This window comes from Sinohyriopsis cumingii, chromosome 1, assembly GCF_028554795.1.
Source record: "Sinohyriopsis cumingii isolate HCF-2022 chromosome 1, ASM2855479v2, whole genome shotgun sequence".
NCBI lineage: Eukaryota > Metazoa > Mollusca > Bivalvia > Unionida > Unionidae > Sinohyriopsis > Sinohyriopsis cumingii.
The window spans coordinates 153,067,735-153,089,137 of NC_142961.1; the positions used below are offsets into that span (position 1 = coordinate 153,067,735).

At 34.7% G+C, this 21,403-nt stretch overlaps 1 protein-coding gene across 2 annotated transcripts in view; it reads right to left on the reverse strand.

Annotated features, from left to right (window-relative positions):
- The window catches only part of LOC149808176 (mu-type opioid receptor-like), an 85,899-nt gene that overhangs the window by 11,706 nt on the left and 52,790 nt on the right, over positions 1-21,403 (reverse strand). The window contains exon 1 of one of the 2 annotated variants that reach the window (XM_089974155.1): positions 956-1,130. The exons of the other annotated variant lie outside the window; for it this stretch is intronic. The gene's annotated coding sequence lies outside the window, so the exon portion shown is untranslated. Of the gene's footprint in view, positions 1-955; positions 1,131-21,403 lie in introns of those variants that run through there. 2 annotated transcript variants of the gene reach the window in all.

Sequence of the window (21,403 nt, forward strand, 5' to 3'; positions counted from 1 at the left end):
CTTTAGATCAGAAAGGCGAGATTAAACACTGGCATTATTCAGATCATCCATATTTACCATGGTATTTGTTAATGCTGTATATTTGTTATGATAACTCAAATGATATTAACAGTTTCAGGTTGTCCTGGTGTACATGAAGCAAAATCCGTGATGGGATTTGTATAAGCTAGAATGTAAAATCTGAGCATAACGAGGTCCGGCATATAAATATTAAGGTGTGTGTGTGTGTGTGTGTGTGTGTGTGTGTGTGTGATTTAGATTTTTAACATAGCTTTAACAATTTTTCAGTCATATGGCTAGGATGTCTACAGTGTGGCAGTTTATAGTCATGTCTAGCACTGGGGCATCATGCCGCAGACATGTATAGCATGATGTCCCACCCAGTCACATTATCCTGACACCAGGCCAACCAGTCCTAACACTAACCTCTTAATGCTGAGCACCAAGCCAGGCAGCTGTTAGTACCATTTTTGTAAGTCTTTAGTATGACTCGGCCGGGGATCGAACCCACGACCTCCCGCATCCGAGGCGGACACTCTAACCTCTAGGCCACCGGAACGGTTTAAAATATTAAGGAAATAAATAAATAAATATTAAGGAAAATTGTGCAAATCTATATTTTACACCACATGACATATCAAGAGATAGATTTTATTAAATCGGTTATAGTAGGAGATTGCACTCTGTAAAAAGATACACATGGTAGATGGTACGCATGGGGACTACCATAAATCTACTGCTAAATGGTACATACATATGACTATTATTTCTTGATTTCACTATTGGCAAATATTTCCCCAGAAATAAGATATAAAGATCAGACGATGTATTCATGTACACTATGTAAGAAAAATCTTAAAACTCCAATTACAATGCGACCAACCTGGTTTTGAAGTGATGTGGACACACTGATAATGTGAACATTTACAATGAAATGAAAAGAACGTGTACTTACTTAATGATCTCTTGAAGTCTGAAATGCGATGTTTTACATTTGCAATGAATGGCGGTTAAAATCATATGCAAATCTTAGCTCAAAACAACACCGCCTATGTTCTCAGTTGGCTACATGCCTCTTTAGACCACTTGATACATCCGAAACGGATGCATGAGTAAAAACAAACTTTACATATCGTATATATATATATATATATATATATATATATATATATATATATATATATATATATATACTATTATTTAAGGTGGGTCGTGGGCAGTTTTGTCGTCCTCAGACGGTTTCGTGGGCAGATAAAAGTTCGTGGGCAGATTTCCATCTGCCCACGAAGCACGTCGTCCTTTTCTGCACTCTTGCCACAAATATCAATAAAATAAATGCATATTTATGCTGCTGAATGTTAAATATTCGATAAATATTCATCTGCAAAATAAATAATTGCCTTTTTACCTATTTATTTCCATTTTTTCATTAATGAATTGAATTGAATAGCACAACTTGAGTTACCTCCCATTATGTACTAGTATATATTGCACCTTAAAAATAGATTGACCCGGAAGTAGTATGTTTCAAATTTACTGCCCATGATGACAGGGGGTCGTTACAAAGAAAATCAAGGGATGGGGTTCTAACCTGTAACAATATAATATGTTAATAGTGTTACAGGTTAGAACCCAAATCTGTTGATTTTCTTTGTAACGAGCCACTATGCCCGTGATTATTATTGTGAGAGATCAAAACTGCCCGGGAACCAGGATGTGGAGTGAATAATCTGCCAATGTCGCCAACAAGCACCATACATATATACTATTTATTTTGATATCTAAGAAGTTTTCAATAATGCTAATTAGTAACATTATAATGAGTGAGCTGTTATATGTCTTTCGAAATACCTCTATTCACTATTGCTGGTCTTGAGCCCAAACTAAGAGGATTGTGGCTGTCATTAGAAATACAAGTGATACCATTTATTTAAATCCAGGCTTAGTAAGTTCATAACTTCACTTAAGTTCATATTATATGCTGCTGCATTTTCTTCTCTCAGTCTACCATTAACAACGACAACAAAAGAAAAATGGTGTTTACTCAGAATTTGTTCCTATATTTATCAAAAAATTTGTTTTGGAACAGATATTTTGTTGGAAAAGCTGAAAGAATAAAATTGGGGGAAAATCATGATGGTATAATAATACAATTGTTTACTTATAATAAAAGAATACTGGATTTAGTGTACAACATCCTTGCAATAATTAAATGGCATTGTGAATATGCAGAACCCCAATTCTTTAATGTACATGTACTGTTTAAGGTACAAAACTGTTTTGCATACTTCATAACTTATTTCTCTAATAGTGCAAATAATAGGAGACAGAAGACATTTAGAAAGAATTAATTTGTCAAAATAAGTTAAATATCAAGATTAGTTTAATGGACGTTTGAAAATTTACTATTAAAGTAAAATTGCCTATTTTTGAGAGAAACATCCTAATAGTAATACACGTAATTTTATTTAAATTAGCAGTAATGTAGAGGATGCTGATTTATTTATGAAATATACCATAAACGTGTGTTTCATATTCATTACTCCAAAGTAAAATACCCAAGAACCACCTCAGAAAATCAGTAATGACATATTCACGTAAAACACAAAACACAATTCTAAAAAGGTGATGGAGATGCAGTTATCAGCTGTGAGTCACATAGCTAACACATGTTGAGTAGCAGACTGGATGATTGGTATGGAACGAATTGTATTTGCCTTGTCAGAATAGTTGGTAAAGATTTTAAGAGGACTTCCTGGTTGGAAAAAAGTGAATTGGAGAAATGTATTATTTTTTTCATCATATGTGTCCTTGTTTCACTTCATTAATAATAATGATATGACTTTTGACAAATCTTTTTGTCCGAGTGACTCAATGCTGATAAGTGTAAAAAAATGTCGAGGCTGCGATAGATGTGTCCTCTGTAGAAATGGGTGTTTATTAAACTAGGTCAAAATTAGGTAGTGTAAAAATAGGAAGTGGAACAATACACAATATGGAAAACGCTCGCTGTGGAAGACATTGGGCGGACATACAGACACATCAAGATGTATTTAATAAGATTCATACACATATTATATACTGTTGTATAGCTCTCCTTGTATGCTTCAGATTTATACTATAAACATTGAAGTGTGTGATACCGAGACAAACGGCAATGGAAGATGCACGTATCAAGGTTATGAAGATTGTTAAATTCACAAGCGATACAGAGTCAAATATACCAAAACTTTCATATTGCATTTTCTTACATTTCTACTATCACAGATCGATTTAGACTCATGCGAAACCTATCAATTTATATCAAATTTGTCAAAATCGGGGTTTATTTACTATTGTTATGAGTTATTCACCTGTATGGAAAACGATCGTATAGGAAGACATTAGGCGAAATGACAGACAAAGGAAGATATACTTAATAAGATACATACACATACTATTTACAGTTGTACGGCTTTAATTATATGCTTTAGATATATAGCAATAGCATCGAAATATGTAGTACGATCGCAAAACGGCAATGGTAGATTCACGTAGCAAGGATATGCAGATCGGTAAAGTCGCACCCGATATTCAGTAAAAAGAACAAAACCTTCTATTTTGCATTTTCACACATGTCTATTGGCACAGATCGATTTAGTATGATTAGAAACATATCAATTAAAATCAAATTTGTCATCTGATATCAAATGTGTCAAAACCGTTGTTTTTGCGATTGTTATGACTTATTCGCCCATATGAAAAACTTTCGTATAGGTCGGATCTAGGCGCACGGACAGACAAATAAAGACGTGCTTATTAAGATATATACACACATTTTATAATATTGTATAGTTTTAATTCTATACTTCAGATCTCTAATATTAGCATCGAAGTATGTGCTACAATCACAAAACGGGAAGGGTGTATTAAAGTAGCAAGCATATGAAGATCGGTAAAGTCGCACCCGATATTCCGTAAAAAGTGGAACTTTTTTATTTTGTATTTTCACACACGTCTATTGGCACAAATCGATTTAGGCAGATGAGAACCTATATATTAATATGAAATTTGTCAAAAGCTGTGTTTGTTTACTATTGGTATAAATTATTCACCTATATGGAAACCGTTCGGATAGGAAGGCATCGGGTGCACAAACAGACATATGAAACCGTACTTAATAAGATACATACACATATTATTTAATGTTGTACATCTTAAATTATATGCTTCAAATCTATAGTATTAGCATCCAAGTATGTGCTACTATCGCAAAACGGGAAGGGTAGATGCACATATCAAGGATATGAAGATCGGTAAAGTCGCAAGCAATAATGAGTCATAAATACCAACTTTTTTATTATTAATTTTCTCGACTTTTTTTGGCACAGATCGATTTAAACTGATGAGGAACCTATACATTGATATTATATATGTCGAAATATATGGTTGTTTAAGATTGGTACAACTAATTTACCTATATGGAAAATCTTTGTGTTGGAAGGTATTTGGCGCACGGAAAGACAAATGAAGACGTACTTAATAATATATGTAAACATGTTATATGCTGTTGTTTAGCTTTAATTTTATGCTTGAAATCAGTAGTATTAGCATCGAAGTATGTTGTAACCCCCCTCCCCTTAGTACGCTACTGCAAGCAGACTTTGTTAAATGCTAAGAGACACTAATTGCTCGAAAATTATAATTTAAAAATATTTATGTATTTATGGACTCGTATATTATAACCTTATAATGCGCCTTCATTTTCCATCAGGTAGGTCTCCAGGTCGAGTTGTCATGAAAAACAGGAACCAGTATCGTACATTCTTTACTAAGCGACTTCTCCGATGGTGCAATGTGTCTATAGAGCGTCCGCCTCGGATGCGAGGGGTCGCGTATTCAAACCCCGGCCGAATCATACTAAAGACATAAAAATGGTACTAGCAGCTGCCTCTTTTGGTGCCGATCATTAAGAGGTTAGTGTTCGGATTAGTCGGCCTGGTGTCAGGATAGTGTGACTGGGTGGGACAAGTTTGTCTTATGTCCGCTAAAATGCAAAAGCCTACTGAACCAAGTCGAACAGGTTACGTATTATACAACTTATTTTCGAGGTTTCAGCGCCCCCCCCCCTTAAATGCGTACATATATTATCAGTATACCTCCATGCTCAAGCCTATGCATTTGGGTTACCCCCCCCCACCCCTCTATGCGTACATACTAAATGGACGGCCCCTAACCATTCATGAGATGGTATTGATTCAAATTTACGAGTGCGATTGTGATGTACACATTTCCCTACACAAACACGGGATGGTATTATTCAACCGTACATGTCCACAAAACTATATATATTTATAGATATATGTATACAACCATGGTACATCAATTAGGTATCTAATTACATAATGACAGTGTAGTGGTTAGCAAATTTGAGAAATATACTTTTTTATTCAGACACCATGCCAAAAGGAAAGAACTAACTTACAGTTTACGCTGAACTAAATTAAATTTACTATTTTTGTTTCCAGCATGGTCGGAATATGTTTACATGTTTCATATTAGGAAACAATTTGCATTATGGCTAAGTATATCTAAGAAGGAAATAAGATGTTCTTACAAACTCTTATTTTGTTGGTGTATTGGTTACCTCTCAACATATGAACCATTCTTTGCCATCTCACGATTATAATCCGTATGTACTTAAGCGTTGTCTCATTTGTAGTGTTAATTTTTAAATGTATACTTTGCTTGTAAAATGATCCCACTTTATATAAATGTACAAACACCGCAATCGTGATGTGCTTACAGGAATACATTCTTCTGAGTTTACTGAAGTCAGTTATTCAGTATAATTTGTAAAACGATATGGACTGATTGATAAAAGTGACTGTTTTCTTTACTTTGGTTTGTCGCAATATTTTTCTAACACAGTACTAATATACACTGGTCACACATGACGCCCCAAAGAAGCAGTTGTAGTTAATTCTTTTTTACCTGTAGTAATGGGATTTTTACAATATATGGCTGTGGCAGATGTACGTCGATTATCAGACAATGGTCGGCTTTTGCACTATTCGCTTATTTCCCTACTTCGAGTGCGGACTGATTGACCGTTAAGCAAAATCTCAATTAATCTCTGCGATTTATGTGCAACGTACGATATTGTCCCCAGTGTTTATTTAATTCCATCATCGTTTAACAAAACTTCTTTTCTTATCCTCTCTAAATCAACTTTTGTTGACCAAAGACAATACATTTTATAAGCAAGGCAGAACGCAAAATCACATTACCCATCCACGAGTACAATGAAAATATGTAAACAAAAATAGTTAATAAAATTCCAAGGTATGTATAATATTGTAATATATTTTGGAGTATGCGCATTTGTTTACCGCTCTCCATTTTAAGGATTCCTTATATACTTGCTTGAATATGGGAAGTCGGTGCTGGGATTATAGTCTTTAGACCAAAATAATTAGCCAATTACTAGGGGCAAACGTTACGGAGTGAAGTGTAAGTGAGTTTCAAGATGACATGGTTTACTTTTGGTGAATTCAGGTAAGAGCCGCATGAGTATCCCTGTCACTCAGTAGTCCCTATTCAAATCTAATTGCGTGAATTGATCGTGTGACTCCAGGTGCAGTATTTATGACTGGAGATTGGTAAATTATACAATGGAATCAACAGAAAAGGACTGTTCCGCCGTCGGCGGGCGCCATTTATTGTTGCTGTGGTGGTAAATATGTTACAAAGTTACAGGCGAAATGAAGCTAAAAATCATGATTTAAAAGGCCTAAGGTGGCGTAGTAAAAACGGTTCCCTGTATTAGGTTGTTGAGTTGTATAGTTTCACGGCGTGAAATACTGGCGGTAAGTTACGGAAAGTTAACGAAGAGAAGCTTTGCAGTTGTGACATTGACATACAATTGGGAAGTTGGGATTTGTGGTCATGTATTAATTAGAGTAACATTACTGATAGATTGGACGCGTTGGACTTTCCAGTTTGCAGAAGTAGTTGTACAGGATTCCTTTGAATCGGGGAAACCTATGACTCGTAGCGGGATTCGCGCAAGGGCTTGACATCGCTCGGTCAAGAAACCCATTTGGTTGATACAATATTTCTTGCGTGAGCATAATGCAAATGTGTATATTGGCTTGCACTGTTTGCAGCTATGATGTACGATGTTAAGATCTCAGTCGGTCAGGATATTCTTTAACAACGGTATCTTTTATCCTAACACGTCTTTCAATACGGTACCATTTACCCCTTGCAATAAAGTATATCAGTTGGAGGTTGAGGATGAACTAATCGATATTGAATTTCTCTAAGTACTGTTTGGTCAATGTTCGGATCTCATTATCTTGTTATTGCAAAAAATATATATTGGTTATAATCAATTACACCTTTAGTTTTATGATTATTTAGACATTCTATATAAATCCAGCATGGTATCAGTTAATATTTCGACGATATTGTTATATGTGACCAGTACATTTGAACATGTATGATTATAAACAGTAAAATTAGGCATTTAAACTGTAGGAAAAAAAATTCTACTGAAAAATGTTTCATCAGCATAAAAAACTAAGGCTTGTCAAATCCGAGACTAGCAATATTTTATAGTACCTATATTTGCTCTTTTCAGGCCAAGTTCTCACGTAATGGCTTGTTTTAGTAAATTGCTTGTTTTTGTGTGGGGTTTTTTTTTGGTGCTCCCACACAAAATGCGCATGCGCGGAATTTATTTTCCGTTGCCATGACGTATAAAAGTTACCGGCCATGCACCAACATTTTTCTTTATACATCAGATTTGCATAACATGATTAAAAGTAGTTATACTTGAACAAAAAGAACCAAAAAAAACCTATAAAGTGTACAGAAAAAATAATTTAATTTCTCGAAATAAAAGTATACATCACTGTTACTTAGATACGATTTTCCACCTATAGAGGACGCCAGCAGGAAATAACGTACATTTATCCCCTCAAGACGAAGTACTGGGGGGGGGGGGCCGGCACCAGACAGACCCCCCACCCCACTTTTCCAAAAAATTATAGTGTTTTATGTGCATTTATCCCCCCCCCCCATGTGTTGTATGTTTTATATTATGCAAAAGAATTTAGGTCAAAAAAATTTAATTCTCCTTTTTAACGGGGTATTTCTTTTAAAACCTAGTTTTATCTATAGGGTTGTTTTTCCGAATAGGTTTCCATCTTTCCATCACCTGACTTGAAATCCCTTCCCTATACTCTTGGTTGACCTTGGCTAGAGGTCGCCTATATTCCGTGTGTGCTATATATATATATGCTATAGTTTGTGTATGCTATATTTTGCTTCCATGTTGGGATAGCCTTTATTTTTTCCCAAATCTCCCCAGTAATCTTAGGACCTTATAATCGGATCAAGAAAAGGTTTATTTTTATTTATTTAATATATTTTTGAATTTTGGCTAAGTAACGGTGTATTATAATTTAATTAAGAAAAAAAAAACTTAATGTGTTCTGTGTGCAAATATATTGTGTCATTATTCACATATTGGATTTGTAAATTGAAATCCGCTGTACTCGAGTTGGAGTCCATACACTTTTTTATTTGCTTGTATTTCTCCCACCTAGAGTTAGGCCGTCTCAAATTATTTATTGGATTTCTGCCAAAATCTCTAAAAATGGTTGTTCTTCCCACACACACACACACACACACACACATACACACACACAGTGGGGATTTACCGTGCAGTGCGACAGCTGCACATTTTGAGCAAATAGAATTAGAAGAGAGACTTATTAGATCCTTTGTTTTCGTGTATGTATGTAAAGTTTCCTATATGAGGTGTTTTTCCCGACTCTTTCATAGCCCCATGACGTCATTATCTCGTTCTTTTCCCATATAGTTTCTCTGTCCCGATAATTAGGATTTGTGATAGTTTACGTAATATAATTAAAGTCTATGTAATTATTTAATTTTAATTGTAATGGATAATAAAAAGAAACTGAAGCTGTTTAGGAAAATTTATAAGAATCTAAAAGGGTGGCGGCTACAGCAGATTCCAATCCGGGGTGGGGGTATGAGGGCAAGGGTTCACTTTGTGATGGTCCCCTTTAAGGGGAGATTATCCATTGCCCCATCTCCCTCCCCTTCTTTTCACCCTTTGCAGCCCCGTCCCTCCCATTCACAAATCTTCCTAGAAGTTCTTTTTTCTAATTAATTTGAAAGGATTACAAAAAAATTTGCCTATTCATTTTTTTTATGTTTATGACTTGGTCACACGCCATCATGGTTTTAGTTATGTTATCTGTTATTTTTCCTATTAAAGTTTTGTTAAAGTTGCCGTCTTGATATAAAACTTGGTTTCTTCTGTATTTTTATTTCTTGGATATCTCCATAATTAATTGTATCCTGTCTTGTTTCCTAAACTCGCACTGTGCCATCGCATGATATTTTGTGAAGTTCGCACATTTGCACATGAGATAATTTACATGTATGCATATGTCGTGTAGATATTTGAATATCAAGCTTTGTATTTTTGGAGAGCCGATGTTGGTCCAGTACCTCTAAGGTCTGTCCCAATTAACCGAGATATTTCCTCCTCTACTTTATTTTTAATTTTAGAGGTTAAATTTTCCCTTATCCAATTATATGTTTCCTTAGTTTCAATTCCCCAAAGTTCCTCATTTTCCCTATATTTACATAAAAGTTCCTTTATACTTCTAAAGGTCCTTGTTGTTTCTAGTCTTTTTACCAGTTTATTATTTTTGTAGATGTCACTTATGTTTTTCATGCTAAAACCAAACCAGTAAATGTATAAAGCTTCCTAAGGGGTTTTGGGTTGGATATTTACTTCTTTTACATTATAAATTAAATACTAGAGAGGAGGCCTAACTCGAATCGGGAGAAACACAAATAAATAAAGAAAGAAAGTGCGGACCCTGACTCGAATACAGCCTACCTCATTTTGAAAATAGACTTTAATGTGAGAAACACCACACCATAGTCAATCACATAAAACAAAAGGTTTTATTTTAATTTCAAATGGTAGTATACCGTTCATCTCGCCGGAATTCTAAATTGCAAATTAATTCAAAAGCAACTAAATTTATACCAGGACAAACAAATAAATTTGAAAAGTCCATAGAAAAATATATATTAAGACAACAGAGACAAATTTGACATAGTATTGCTGTCCCTACACACAGACTATATAGCATACACACACCATAGCATTGATACACATAGCATACACGGAACATAGAAAATTCTTGACAAAGATCACTAAAAATCAAGGATATGAAATCTGAAAATGGGAATAAGACCCATGTTTCAGACTACTACCCTTTAGAAAACACTAGGACTAATTATAAACTAAAAGTTTGATCAAAATTCCTTTTTTAAACTTTAAACAAGCACACACATCTTGGGGTATACAAGAGTACATGAAAACACTTTATTTTTTATGTGGTGGGGGTCATCTGTCTGGTGCCCCCCCCCCCCCATGATACTTTCGTAACTCATACCTGCGAAAGATTATCATTTGCACTCACATTGTATGTTCTTTAAAATAATGATTTTTTTTTTTATTTGCGAGATATCGTCGTATAGTTAACCTGGATACAATATAATCTTGGTCCGTTTGCACCTTGAAACTTATCATGCGTGAATGGCAGGCGCCTTCAAGCAATCTGGTGATATTTTCGTCTCTTTTGCGATATTTTTTTTATCTGACATTAGCGATACACACACAGTAAGGATGCATACGCATGCCGGCATCCGCTACATTTACGGAGTTCGTTGATATATTTTGTTCTGTAAATTTCGCATGATGAAAAAAGAAGGAATACATTATAACAATGCAAGGTTAGTTTCTTTTATTTTATTTTCAATCAAGTGTTTGTTTATTGTACCGTGCCGGGGCGGGGTGGGATGGGGGGGGGGGGGCACAAATTCAACACAAAATTAGTTCCTTTCTTATCTGCATGGAATAATGGAGCAAATATGATTGACGATATTGACTGGTAATAACAAGCTTTCAATTTACGCGCGCACACACGAAGACAACTTGAAAAATAGAAACAAACAATAAAATTAACTGGTAACTTCGCACTTGCTCAAGGCTTTGTAGTTACAATGGGGGGGGGTCTGTGCTATTATCTGGTTAGGCATGACTATTTCGCAGAAATACAAACAAATCTTTTGAGATGAGCATAAAATACAATTATTTCTTTTCCTCCATACATTTACGATGCTCTCAAAGGACCCACATATTTAGGTAAAAGTATGACCGTTACCAGGCGTTACCGAGTTGAAAATATGCCGAGTAAACTTACGAATTACGCCACGTACAATGTATAAACAACACTTGGCAACTTTTAATGATAAAAGATGGTGTTTTTATTTATTTACTTATTTATTTAGTTATCAGAACTCTTTCAGAATAACAATGTAACTGCCGATTATACAGCTCGCCTCTAAGAAGATTTTCGTAGTTTCCAACTGCCATGCATAAAATAAGTTTATGCCAAAGTGATCGTGACCTACAAAATGTTGGCCATTGTCACAGGGCATAAAATTCATAAAACAATAAAGAACATTCCTTTTTGTTCTACCAAAGCAGCGGAACCATAATGAGTTGATAAAACACAAGGATATTTGTTGTTATTTTGCAAACCATTGCTAATAAAATCAGCTTCAGAAACTATTATTATTGTCCGCCCTAGAGGAAAGATTTTACAAGGTGGAAATCACTGACTGTCAGTATCCCTGGAATGACAACCAGTATGACAACTATAACTAGTTTGTGCATCAGTAAATAATCTTGAGTAGCCACTGCACCTGAAATGCGTGCAGTCCATTCATCGAATACCTCCTATTCATTCATTGTATAATACACATTTTACTTACTAAGAATACCCTATCACAGTATAAATGTATAGTCATAAATCGGGAAAGTTTACAACTGTATATGCATATTTATTTCTATTTTAACCGTACTGTCATAAAGGTACTTCTGTGGAGGCTAGTGTGTATATGTCATGATGAAAGCTTATGTCATTAATAGTTTTCTTTCTTTGCTCTTTACAAAAAATCAAAATAATAAGACTTTCGTTATCTTTTGTCAGATTTCATATTTTCTTGAGAATTTTTTTAAAAATGTATCTGGAAAGTAAACATAAAAAATACGATAATTTAAAAAATGAAATTTGGGTCTCCATCTAAAGAATTTATATATTCTTAGTTACTACTCAGTAATTTTTAATTATTCATAAATGATTGTAAGATAAATTAGTTTTACAGTGTAAAAGTGCGAGTTTGCTCCATTTACAGAAGGGTTTACTTGCTATTCTCTTTGTATAATTCTCCCAGCTTTAAACTACAGATACAGAACATTACATAAGACAGCGAATTTCAGTCTTAACCTAAAGCTCGAGGCTGGAGAAGAGGTCACTAAATTACCGTTTCCATAGTTACACACTGGTCAGATAGAGCAGTCTCCCGCAGGTATCATTCCCTATAGATGAATTAGAGGCCAAGTAAACTGCCTTCATTTCATGAGCTATACTAGTGTAGTATAGATGAAATAAGTTTTAAATTGCAAAAGTTGTCTCTTTTGTAACCAAAGTGCAAATCAATAAAGAAATATAATGACATGTAAAATTACATGAACAGCAATGAAGGATCTTTTCACGAGAGTCGCAAAAGATTGAAACTATTTAACGAATTTCATAAATTTCATTTTAAATAAACTTAAATGTAAGATTATGTTATGTGTATCACATGACAGAAATGATATTCAATAAAAAGCATAAAAATAGGTTACATAATTGACTTTAAATTGCATTCGTCATTACACCTTCAATTCATATGTCGTCATGCCGGCATTTGCTGAGTTACTGGGTGTTATTAAACGTATCATATAGTTACGTATGATACTGGAAAATATCATATGGGTATATTAATCTTAAGAGGAGCAACATTGGCTCAGTGGTTAGCGTCTCAGACCTGCGACCGAAAGGATGCAGGTTCAACCCCTGCCATCGGATCAAATCCTCGACCTTATTGGAAAATAATGAGATAACAAGTACATTCTACAAAGACATGGAACCTATTACCTCCACTGAAACGTACGAAATGATCATCTAAATTTGCAACAAGTGATCAGGAGAAGTGCGACCTGTTGAACTCGGAAGTTTGATATGTTACACGTTTAAAAAATTATGATAAACAGTTACCGCATTTTGAAGTTAGAAATGAAACTTTTATTTCTGCCATCATTATATATAAACAAGAAATTATAGATGTAGTAACTAGTCTTGACCTAAACAAAACCGCTGGAACCAATCCAATAAGTAATAAACTTGTACAAGTATAGTTGAAGAAATGTATGTTCCATTGCAAATACATTTAAATAAATCACTCCCAGCCAGCGTGTTCCTAACACAGTGCAAGCTAGCGTATGACATACCGATGTATAAGAAAGGAGATAAAACACTACCGTCTAAATGCAGACTAATTGTTGACTTCAGCTAAATTATATACACTATTCATAAGTCCAACCTTAGAATATACTTCTGGAGTCTGGGATAATTGTTCTATTGAAGATTCGGAAAGATCAGAATAAAGGGGGGAAAATCAGATGGAAGATGCACGGATCGTTCCAGATCTATACCCATTAATTCTTCTAGATAGTCTCTTTATGCGGAAACTGCTTGGTTTGCACAACGAAGGAAAAGGAAGAGATTATGCATTATGTATTCGATTATAAATACTCAAGTACCTAACTATTTAAACGAACTTCTTCCACAAAGGAGATATGAGGCATCTAATTATCGTCTACGTTACTCTCAAAGTATCACACCAATCTCAACCAAACTTTATATTTTCACACGACCTTTTACCATATACGATTCGTCTTTAGAACTCTCTGCCTGATGATATCCGAAATCCTCCAAATCTTTCTATTTTTAAGAAACGTTTCTCTAATTTAACTAACGGGTCATCACACAAGCAGAAAGACATCTTATTGTAGGTGAGTAGTCACGTCACTTTTCAATGATAAATCTAGACTTAACCAAGAAGTGTATTGAAAGGTAGAGCGAAAGAGCTGGGATCTTTGGCATTAGGTAAGGGGCAATAGACAAAGTGTTCAACTTCTTCATTATCATAAGCACATGCACACGTGAAAGAGTTAACTAAATTCACCATGTAAAGGTCGGATTTCAGGAGACTACCTGCTTGTCTAAGTTTAGTATGTAGGATATTAAGGTGACATTTGTCAGTAGCGTAATTTTAGCGTGATGACCCGTTAGTTGAATTAGAAAAACGTTTCTTAAAAACAGAAAGATTTGGAGGATGAGAAACCTATAAACTGATATCAAATGTGTTAACATCGGTGGTTCTTTACAATTGGCATGACTTATTTGGTTATATACAAACCATCAAAAAACGGCAAGGGTAGAAGCGGGTAGCAAAGATATGAAAGATCGGTAAGTCGCAAGCAATACCGAGACAAAAAAGGCAACTTTCAAGGTAGCATTTTCACACATTTATATCGACACGGGTCGTTTTAGACTAATGAGAAACCAATGACTGGATATCAAATAGGTCCAAATCTTTGTAGCTTTTTTTACGATTAACATGACATATTTAGCCTTATAGAAAACGATCATGTTGCAAGGATATAGGCGCACGGACAGAGAAATGAAGATGTACTTAATAAGATACATACACATAATTTTTACTGTTTTATTGCTTAAGTATATGCTTCATATCACTAGTATCAGCATCGAGGTATGTGATACCATCGCAAAACAGCAATACTAGAGGCACGTAACAAGGATATGAAGATTGGTAATGGTAAAGTCGCAAAGGATACTGGGTAAAATATATAAACTTTTCTAGGTTGCATTTTCACACATTTCTGTAGGCATAGATCAATTTAGACTGATGAGAAACCTACCAAATAATACCAGATTTGTCAAAATCTGTGTGTGCTTACGATTGGTATGACTTATTCGACTCTAAGATAAACGTTCGTGTTGTAAAGATCTAGGAGCACTAACATTCAAATGATTATCATCGAATTATATGGTACCATCTCAAAGCGGCAAGGGTAGAGGCACGTAGGTAGAATATAGAATATGATGATCCGTTGATGATCCGTAATATCGCAAGCGACACCAAGTAAAAAATATCAACTTTTTTACTTGCATTTTCACACATTTATATATTTCACAGATCAATTTAGACTGATGAGAAACCTATCAATTGATATCAAATTCGTCTAAATCGCGTTTTTAAAAAATTACTAATGTTATAACTTATTTGCCTATATGGAAAACGCTCATTGAGGAAGACATTGAGCGGACATACAGACACACAAAGATGTACTTTATAAGATGCATACACATATTATATATTGTTGTATAGCTTTCCTTATATGTTTGAGATCTATAATATTAAAATTGAAATATGTGGTACCGTGGCAAACTGCAATGGTAGAGGCACGTATAAGTCGCAACCGATATCGAGTCAAAAATACAAACTATTTTATTTTCATTTTCACACATTTCTGTTGGCACATATCGATTTAGACTGACGAGAAACCTAACAATTGATATCAAATTTTGCTAAATCGGTGTTTATTACTATTGTAATGACTTATTCACCTGTTTGTTAAACGATCGTATAGAAGACATTAGGAGAAAAGACAGACAAATGAAGACGTACTTAATAAGATACACACACATATTATTTACTGTTGTACAGCTTTAATTATATTCTTCAAATTTGTAGTATTAGTATCGAAATATGTGGTACAATCGCAAAACGGCAATGGTAGTTTCACGTACCAAGGATATGAAGATCGGTAATGTCGCACCCGTTATTCAGTAAAAAGAACAATCTTTTTTATTTTGCATTTTCACACATGTCTATTGGCAGAGATCGACTTAGAATCATGAGAAACGTATCAATTGATATCAAACTTGTCAACATCGTTGGTTGTTTGCGATTGGTATGACTTATTCGCCTATATGGAAAATATTCGGTTAGGAAGGCACTAAACGCAAGGACGTACAAATGAAGACGTCCTTCATAAGACGCATACACATTATTTACCGTTGAACAGCTTTTATTATATGAGTCAGGTTTATAGAATTAGCATCGAAAAAATGTGATACGATCGCAAAACGGGAATGGCAGATGGACGTAGCAAGGACACGATGATCGGTAACGTTGCAAGCGATACTGAGTGAAAAATACCAACTTTTCTATTTTGCATTTTCACCCATTTATATTGGCACAGATCTATTTAGACTGATAAAAATTTATCAACTGATATCAAACGTGTCAAAATCGTTCTTTGCGATTGGTATGACTTATTCGCCCATATGGAAAACTTTCGTATAGGTCAGATGTAGGCACACGGAAAGACAGATAAAGACGTGCTTAATAAGATACATACACATATTTTATAATTATGTACAGCTTTAATTCTATGCTTCAGATCTATAGTATTAGCATGGACGTATGTGCTACCATCGCAGAACGGGAACGGTATATGAACGTAGCAAGGATATGAAGATCAGTAAAGTCGAACCCAATATTCAGTAAAAAGTACACTTTTTTGTATTCTGCATGTTCACACATGTCTGTTGGCACAGATCGAGTTAGACAGATGAGAAACCTATATATTAATATGAAATTTGTCAAAATCGGTGTTTATTTACTATTGGTATGACTTATTCGTGTATATCGAAACCGTTCGTAGAGGAAGGCATTGGGCGCACGAACATACATTATGAAGACGTACTTAATAAGAAGATACATAAACATATTATTTACTGTTGTACAGCTTTAATTATATGCTTCAAATCTATAGTATTAGCATCCAAGTAGGTGCTACCATCCCTAAACGGGAAGGATGGAAGCATCAAGGATACGAAGATCGGTAAAGTCGCAAGCGACAATGAGTCGCAAATAGCAACTTTTTTATTATTCATTTTCACACATTTTTTTTAATTATTTTTTTTTTTTTTTTTTTTTTGCACAGATCGATTTAAACTGATGAGAAACCTATAAATTGATATCATATATGTCGAAATCGGTGGTTGTTTACGATTGGTACAACTTATTTACCTATATGGAACATGTTCGTGTAGGAAGGCATTTTGGCGCACGGAAAGACAAATGAAGACGTATTTAATAAGATATATAAACATGTTATGCTGTTGTTTAGTTTTAATTTTATGCTTCAAATCAGTAGTCAGCATCGAAGTATGTTGTAAACTCCCCCTCCCCTTAGTATGCAACTGCAAGCACACTTTGTCAAATGCTAAAAGGCACTAACTTTCTTGAAAATTATAATAATCAAAAAAAATTCCGGATTCGTATATTATAACGTTATAATGCGCTTTCATTTTCCGTCAGGTGGGTCTCCAGGTCGAGTTGTTATGAACAACAGGAAACAGTATCGTACATTCTTTGCTAAGCGATCGCTCAGGTGGTGCAGTGTCTGTACAGAGCGTCCGCCTTGGATGCGAGAGGTCGCGGATTCAAACCCCTGCCGAATCACACTAAAGACATAAAAATGGTACTAGCAGCTGCCTCTTTTGGCGCCCATCATTAAGATATTGGTGTGAGGATAATGTGACTGGGTGGGACAAAATGCTGTATGTTTGTGGCATGATGCCACATTGCTAGACATCATTATAAACTGTCACAATGCAGACATGGTAGCGATATGATTGCATTTTTTTTTAAAGCTACGTTAAAAATTACACACACACACACACACACACACACACACACACACTTTGCTTAGTTATTTGCTATTTGAAGAGATGGAATATTGTTCATATTTCAACCGCTTTTTATTAATGATCATCGATGTGACCAACATATACGATAATAATACTCCCGATGATGATGATGATGGTTGTTGTTCTGATTTCTGTATTACTACTGCTCCATGGGTATATTATATATCGAACTTGAAAACAGAAGCACTACCAGCAATAAAGCAGCTTTGAAAACAAATCGCACTTAATCGATATCAATATATATTGACATCAAAATGAACGTCAAATGCTCTGTGCAACTGTATCGAAATGAACTATTACATGCTGGGTTTTTTTTCTTTTTTTTTGGGACAGTTTTAGACCGAAAAAAGTAGTACTTCAAGGCTCTGTCTATGGTATAAATATGTTCATGTACACTTTTCCATTGTAACTTTAAGTGTATAGACTGCAAATACGATGAAGCACAAATCGAGGACGTCGAGTGTTAGCATTGGAACAATGTTACTACTTCGGTCGAGAAGGATAACGACCTATATATGTATTCCTGCCCACTACCATGTAGGATGTATCAAACTGTATATTACTCAAGCGCTCTTTGTCGAGCGTGCTGGTGTGTGTGTACAAAAACAAATGGAATATAATAACTTTAACTGAAATATATACAATTAAATTCTATATAAAAGTGATGCGGCACCTGGGAGTAAAGCAAAAATGGAAGAAACAAATTTCCGGATCGCTACTATCAACAGCAATGGGATAGACAAAGCGAAAGCAGACAAAGTAGCCAAAGAAACAAACTTTGGTGTAATAATGATACAAGAAACACACTATAGAATTAAGCCAGAGTTCGAAATTTTAGTAGAAGACAAACTTAACGCAATAAAGATATGCAACAATTTTGCAAATAATGATATTAGAGTTGGTTGCAACAATAATATTTTTAAAAAGCTGGGAAAGGTTTGAGGAGGGGGGAATTTTTTAAGGGACGGTTGCTACGTGTTAAAATGTTTAATTGGCATATTATAAATGTGTACATGCCAGCTAATAGAAATAAGAAACTAATTTTAAAGAAAACTTATACACCTACCTACAACAATATTCGATGGAAAATCTAATCATAGGGGGAGATTTCAACTGGGTAACTATAAATTAAACCAGTCTAGCAGGATTGATAAATTTTACGGAAATTTTTATGATCCATTAATATATATTAATACTGCAATAACCAACCAAAAGCTATCAGACCATTTCATGCTCACTATTGACCTAAAAATGAAAAAAATAGAAAAATGTGGGTCAGGACTATGGAAACTAAATAATAAGATTTTAAATGACAAAGAATATGTCGAAATAATAATTAAAAAAAGAAATTGAAACCGTCAAAAATGAAGAAAATATTAATATAATAATTGATTGGGATGTTTTAAAAAACAAAATAAAAGGAATAAATATTCAGTACTCAAATAGAGGGCGGAAAAACCCCAGAAAAAAAAGACAAACACGAACTCAAATTAGAACTAAGCAAAACAACAAACGACGATGGAGAAAGAAAAAAAAAAACGATTGACAGACAAAATTAAAATCGTTGAAGAAGACGAAAATCAGGGGAGAATAATAAGGGCGGGAAAATTTACAGAGATCTACAACGAGGCAAAAAACGTATATAAGCGAGAAGAATTTAGAAAAGGGGGTGATACAATTTTAAACAATATCAAAATAAACAATGTAACCCATACTGTAAAAGAAGATATCCTAAATAATATTTCCAAATATTATAAAGAACTATACACCACACACCACACAGAACATATACTTCAGCACAATCGACAGCTACTTAAAAAATGTCGACTGTGAGATGACATCAGCAGTACATAGAGACCAATGTGATGATGTCATCTCAGATGAAGAAATCACAAAAAGTATATCAACACTCACAAAAGTCACCAGGGAAAGATGGACTCATCGTGGAATTCTACCAAAAGTTCCACGGTGAACTGACGCCGATCTTAAACGCTTTGTATAATAATATAGTTTTAAGTAAAAATAAAATGACTAAATCTATGAGGGAGGGAGTTATCACAATTATATACAAAGGGAAAGGGAATAGAGACGAGATTAAAAACTGGAGGCCTATATCACTTTTAAACACGGACTATAAGATTTTAAGTAGGATTTTAACAAATACAGTAAAGGGTAGGATAAACAAGATAATTAATGTAAATCAAACTTGGGGGGGAGGGATATACAAAACAATATTTTAAACATTAAAACTATAATTAACTACATAAATGAAACTGGTATGATGAGTGCTATGGTACTCTTCGACCAGGAGAAAGCTTTCGACTGATTTGAACAAAACTGTATAAAGAATGTTTTTAAAAAATTTGGTTTCGGACCCAATTTCCAAAATGGACCGAAATCCTACACACTGGGATAATTAAACGGGAAATGCACGAAAGAATTTGAAATACAACGATCAGTGATACAAGGATGTCCACTATCAATGCTAGAATACGTAATGGCAATATAAATCCTACGTCACACGATAAGAAACAACCCAGATGTGCAAGCAGGGGCGTATTAACCATTAAGCAGACTAAGCACGTGCATAGGACACCAGGGCCAAAGGGGGCACCACAAAGTTGAGAAAAGGGTGAAAAGAAAGAAAGAAAAAAGAATGAAGATTTGTAAAAAAAACTGATACAACTAGTGCAAATTGATCATGATGTTCTGTTTCTTGATCATGGTACACCCTAGGGTTATCTTCTCAGGTGTACGTGGAAAAGAGGGGCGCGCCAAGATTTGTCAGTGCTTAGGGCACCAGTGAGCCTTAATCCGCCCCTGATTATACAAGGCATACAAATACCAAACCTAAAAAAGAATTAAAAAATGCTCTAACATGCATATGATTGCAACATCTTTATAAGAGAGGGGAAATGCTATAAGCGTCGGGTTCCAAAATAAACCACAACAAGCACGAAATCTTAAAAATAGTTAACTGGAGGGGCAACCACCCTGGATTATCGCCCCCCCCACACACACACACGCACTTACTGAGAGACACTGTAAAGGCTCTAGGGGTTTACTTTGGTAATAAAAAAAAGAAGCTGTAGAAAATTATGAACATATTATCAATAAAATAAGAGAAAATGTGAAAATCTGGCCATGGCGCCATTACCTATCATGGAGCGGGCCCAAGTGGCCAAGACTTATTTATACTCAAATATTAACTACATAATTAAATCCATAGATATGGATAATACAATTTTAAACAAAACAGACAACGAAATAATAGATTATATATGGAATCATAAAATGCATCATGTAAAAAAAGAGACATTATATAGGGCCAAAAGTAGAGGGGGCTTGGGGTTGCCGAGCCCTCTACTACTATAATTAACTAACATAATCAATAGATTAAAAAAAAAATGCACTCAGACCCGGCTACAGCGTGAGAAGCACCGTACATCTACTGGTTCGGCTTCACCTTGAGAAACCGACCAGAGATATACAAAAATAACAAATTAATATAAAAAAATCGAAGTGCCACGCAAACATATGAGAACTAATTTTAAAATATAGAGACAAAACAGATTTATGCAAAATTTAATAAGTAAAAGTCACGCTTGGAT